The sequence below is a fragment of the Meleagris gallopavo genome, chromosome 29 (genome assembly GCF_000146605.3).
Source record: "Meleagris gallopavo isolate NT-WF06-2002-E0010 breed Aviagen turkey brand Nicholas breeding stock chromosome 29, Turkey_5.1, whole genome shotgun sequence".
In the NCBI taxonomy this organism is placed as follows: Eukaryota; Metazoa; Chordata; class Aves; order Galliformes; family Phasianidae; genus Meleagris; species Meleagris gallopavo.
Window position 1 is genome coordinate 4,112,979 of NC_015039.2, and position 5,438 is coordinate 4,118,416.

The window sequence follows — 5,438 nt, forward strand, 5'->3', positions numbered from 1 at the left end:
CGCGAGCTCGAAGGCTGCGTGCTGTCCTGCGGAGGCAGAGGAGCCCTGCATAGTGCCCGCCCGGCTGCCCGCGCTGCCCCAGGTGCCGCACTGCCGGGCGCAGCTCATGGTGCAGCCGCGCGAGCTGCGCGGGCGGTGCAGGAGCTGCTGCCAGCCTCTGGTCCCACTGCTCCCTATTTATACCACTCTGTGGATGGTGCCGCTGGAGAAGCGCTGTTTGTTCTTCCTCCTCCCGACCTGGTATATTTCCCTATGGGCGTTTGTCTCCGGCGATCCCACAACAGAAAGATGCTTTGGTTAATAGAAGCGTGTTTCAAAACTACATCAAAAATGTGACTTCCTGAATCATCAGGTCTGACTTGTGATGACAACCAAACAACAGTGACACAAACAGCGACGATAAGTGAGAGTGCCTGGGGAACGAAACGGCAATTACCCATGGGGGGGCGAGTCCTGCTGGAGGGGATTGCTCTGGGCTGGTGCCACCACCCGGCAGAGCCTGCTCAATCCCCTCGGGGTGCAGGCGCCCGTGGTGCAGCTGCCCCAGGGGATGGGGGGGACCCCCTGGGGAGCAGCAGTGGGGTGAGGTCCCGCCAGGGCACCTGGCGTTGCACCATGGAAATAGAGTGCACAGAATATATGGAGCTTGAGCGGTGATGGCTTGCTGCTTCCCTTTCTCCAGCACGCACCATGGCATCCCCTTCTAGAGGAAGGACACCAGGGTATGTGTTCTGCTGCATTAGCAGGTAGACAAAACATGCAAATATTTACCCAAAGTAAAAGAGAAAAGGATATTTCCTTTTCCTCCAAGCGCTGCGGTTAGCTATGGCTATTTGCTGCCAGGAGAGGACAGCCACAGGAGATGGTGCACTGCGTTTCTAAAACAGAAGCATGGAGAATTTTGGGAGCAGTCTGACGCCAATCCTGGCAGCACCACGGAGCTCCTCCAAGCACAGTCTGGGGGAAGCGTGTCAAAGAGACTACAAAAGTCTAGGGATGCTAAATTGAGGGACAGGAGAGATAATTACAATGCTTTGTCATCCGGATTTCTCATTTTGTTAATAATGTTAGTGCAGCCAAGTGGTGCCTGTCACATGGCTGCTCTTCAGCATCGTCTCTGGAGTCCAACTCACCCAGACCTGTCACGCGAAGGACGTGCCCGGTGCAGCCTGCTTTGGGGCACTGCCGTGCCATTCAGCCAGGATCATTAGCCTTGGTTTTATCCTGGCACTGCAAATCCAGAAAACCTTACATGTGGTGTGGGTTCTATGTGTCCATTTTGAACTTCAGACGTAGCTACAGTCTCTGTAGCCAGTGACGAATACTACAGCTTCTGTGGAGAAGTATTTCCCTCGTGATTGTAGGGGATTTCAGTGCAATTTGTGTGTTCTTCGCAGTGGTTTTTTTCCTTTCCATAATGGGAAGCTTTGACGTGCATCTACACCAGGCCACACCTCAAGGCCTGCCAGCAGCTGCCATCTTTATTTTACTAAAAGAGATTTTCATTTTTGATGAAGCAATCTGATAACGATGCTCTCCATGTGTATCATGGCAGCGCTGCTGGAAGTGCTCCCCAGCTGGATGCAATGATCTGCAGTGGGAACTGTGCCGTCCCTGGGCAGCGGCGTGTGCCCAGCACAGGGCATATGTGTGTGTAAGTGTGTGTGTGTGTAAGTGTGCCCAGTGTGTGTGTGTGTAAGTGTGCAGTGTGTGTGTGTGTGTGTGTGTGTGTATACACATGAGTGTGTGTGTGCACCTCCACTGGCACTTTGCAGCCCGCTGTGCAGGACCGACGAGGAAACATTATTGCTTCAAGAAGAAATGAGGATGGAAAGGCCTCCCCTGGGTAAGGATAGTGCTCCCACTTAATTTTGTTAAAAAATTAGAAAGGAAGGAATTGTGCTTTGGCTTCCCGTGGTGTCCCAATGCCCCACGTTCCAAAGGGGACAGGCACCCGCTGTCACTCCCAAGGGTGGCTCTGCCCCATGGAACAACCAGGCTCAAATGAGTGAGGAGAATCAGAAGGCAGGACTGGATCTCCCATGGGAGGAGCCCTCTGTGGTCTCGGAGTGCTTTAAGACAGTTTCACCCATGCAGAATCCTTGTGCTGCTGCTTACAGGTGCTCTCTTATCTACATGTTGACTCAGCTGTCTCTGTGAAGCTGCCCAGGAGGTGCTGCTGCCCGAGCCCTGCAGCTCGCGGGGACATCAGGGCTGCAGAGCTCTGAGCACAGCACTGAGAGTCACTGCGGGCTCTCCTGCATTTCTCTGGGTTTCAGTTTGGTGCTCCGTGGGATGGGAACAGCAATGGCAGTTATTGCAATAACAGCTCTCCTTCCCAAGGGTGAAATGTGCAGTGCAAACACAGAGCCTTCGTGCTGGGACACAATGCTGGTGCAGAGTGCCAGTCGCTGTATGTGCTTCTGTAGTTTGCACTCGGTCTGATGCCAGCACGTCCTTCATGTCTCTTGGTGTCTCTGCTGATGGAATATCTTTCGAAGACATTCCTGGTTTCCATTTTTTGTTTTGTTGTCCATCCAAGTTTTGCCATTGTTTGCTGAGGACTTACATCTGAATTCCTTGGTGGATTCAGTCACTGCTTTTCCTGCTCTGGCATCTTGCAGGAAATGTGGAACACTCCTGGGCAGCGTGTCTGTCTCATGGATGTGGCAATCCGCGCACATTTCACAGATGTGAACTGTAGGTGGTATTTTCCTTCTGTGAGATGGCTGTAATATAGCACAGCAGTTATGTATGCTGAGCACAGGCTTTCATCTTTGTGATCACAGGGTTTGCAGAGCCCTATGCTGAATTTAAGCTTTTTTAAGCTTATATACATGGATGAATCAGAACCATGCCTGGTACAGTCCTTCCGAGGAAACCAAATGGATTTTCGACAGACCTGGGCTCCCAGCAGCCCCCAGCAACTCCTTCTGCTCAGGCTGGGCCTTCCTATGGATGGGAGGCTCTGGCCCTGGGGGTCGGTGGCACAGGTGGGCTGTGTCAGGGTGGGCAGCAGGGCTGCTCCTGGCTGGCCGCTCCTGTAGGTGAGGTGACGGAGCACTGGAACAGGCTGCCCAGGGAGGTTGTGGAGTCTCCTCTGCAGATATTCAAGTCTCGCCTGGACGCCTACCTGTGCGACCTGGTGTAGGGAACCTGCTTTGGCAGGGGGTTGGTCTCAATGATCTCTAGAGGTCCCTTCCAACCCCTACAATTCTGTGGTTCTGTGATTCTGTGATTCTGTAGCCTTCCACTTACATTTAATCTGCAGTGGCTGTATTTTCCAGAACTCCTTTCTGTCTTTGGCACACATGGGGCATTCTGCAGGGAGCTCAAGAGTTCAGTAGCTGCCAACATGCACACCTGAGATAAAATCACTGTCTTCCGATGGCAAAAAATAGCACATTAGCACATTTTCAGCTAACTCTGGATCTCACCCTGCACCCTTGTCCATTGCTATGAAGACAACCTGACGGTGAAGTCTGTTTTCGTTTGATCTGTGTTTTATTTTGAGGCAGGTGTAGCTCACGGGGTCGGATGGTTCCCTATTGCTGCAAGGCCTGCAGTCCTGGCAAAGCGCGGCGCGGTGAACTCTGCCCTCTGGTTGATGTTTCACTTCCTACCTTCTGTAATTGCTGAGCGATCGCAGTCAGTGATGGCAGCAGGCCCTGCAGCCCTGCCCCCACAGCCCCTTCCAGCCTGTGCCCATCACGGTGTGCCCAACCCGGCAGCTCCAGTGTGTGCAGGCAGGAGCCCTCCCACCCTGCCTCAGTGCCCCAGGGCTGGAATGCTGCAGGAAGGATTTAGCAGGGATCTGCTGGGTGTCAGAATGACACCGAGTTACGTCTGCTCGTCCCCTGCAGATTAAGCGGTGGTTGCTATAGAGGTATTAAATGCAGCCGTCGGCAACATTAATATATCTGTGTAAAGTCTTGGTGCAGTGTGCCTAACAGTGTGATTTTAAGGCAGTCAAATGAGGCGGGAGGAACATTTGGATGAGGTTTGCCAGCTGATGCTGTGCTCGTGTCTGTGTGCAGTGCACGTGGCAGCCACGGTCCTGCTGTGCTCTCTGGGGTTCCGCCTGCAGGAGGGAGCAGCTCCTCCTGGTACTGAGCGTCAGAGAGCACAGCTTTGTGTTTGCTGGCTTCAGTCCGCTCTCATTTGGCACTCCGTCTAAAAACATCATTGCCTTTTTCTCGCATCAACATGACCAGGTCACATCTCAGTTCCTGCACCCATCAGCACTGAGTTCCACAAACAAGCTGCCCGGACTCCTGCTGCTCCAGGCACGCACGTCTCCTCCCACGCTCCCAGCTGTGGATTTCTGGAACTTCCCTGCCACGAGTGCCCAGCCTCTCGGCATTGAGAGCTCCTGTGTCAGTGACAGACAAGTCTACAGTTGCATGAATGAAAAACAAAGCTTTATTAAATGTGTACAGAGTGCACGATGGCAGCTGCACGTGGTTAGGAGTCGTCGGGAGAGAAGCAGAGGGGCGAAGCCAGCTGTGTGCCTCACAGCTCCATCGGGCAGAGCCTGGGGCTGCTGTGGGTCCCACTAGCGTGTGGTGAGTGCCACCTGCTCACGGGATGAGACCACCTTCCCGTCCTGCACCTCCTCCACGATGGTGCGCACCTGGCGCGAGGATGTAATGGCTGTAGGGAGAGGCAGAGAGAAATTCCTTTAGACTCTGTCTGGTGCCACATCTGGTTGTTCACAGGCTTCATGGGCTGGTTCAGTTCTTTGGCTCCGTGAAGTGTGCGGACACTGGCTGCTCAGCTACAGGGTTTGTCTGGTGTGAAGCACCCCTGGGATAAAGGAATGCTGGGCATCTCCCACCCTTACAGCTTCTCCTTGTGGTTGCTTTTTATGGGGGGCTCCCGTGCTATCCTGCCTCTGCCACTGCCTCACCCAGCAACACCCTGGGGGCTGCCTTTCCCTGCATCACTTTGGCAGCTGCTCTAAAAGAAGTCTCAAAGCTGTGTGCCGTGGGCGTGTGGAACAAAATGCATTCTTACCGTCTCTACCAGAGTGTGAGGACATCGCAGAGGAGTACTGGGAAGAGATGCTGCAAGAAAAGGAGAAAACAAAAGGGAAGTTAGGGAGAAACTCTTGTTGTTTCATCAGCCCTGTATGCAGGCAAGAGAGGAAAGCAGAAAAGTCGTAGGAACTATGATAACATCTGCTGCACTGGGTGCCCCTGCAGGCTGAGGGACCACTGCTCCTTGCAGCAGGGAGTGCTGCTACTGAGCATCCCTCCAGAGGCAGCAATCAGGGAAGGAACCTTTGGGTAACTGTGCTTGGAATGCAAAGAATCACAAGGCCTGAAGGCTGCAATCAGGTTGAAGCCCCAACCAGCACTTCAGGGACCCCCACCAGCCTTCCCACCGCCCCGCCCACGCAAACCCCACGCACTGTGCGTCCTCGCCCTCCAGCAGCC

The 5,438-nt window shown here is 53.8% G+C and overlaps 1 long non-coding RNA gene across 1 annotated transcript; it reads right to left on the minus strand.

Moving 5' to 3' along the window:
• Window positions 1-4,404: 4,404 nt before the first annotated feature.
• LOC104914622 lies at window positions 4,405-5,438 on the minus strand. Its single transcript, XR_796082.2, has 3 exons — window positions 5,414-5,438; window positions 5,017-5,066; window positions 4,405-4,653 (listed from the first exon to the last, which is right to left on the minus strand). It is a non-coding gene; the product is annotated as an uncharacterized LOC104914622 (long non-coding RNA).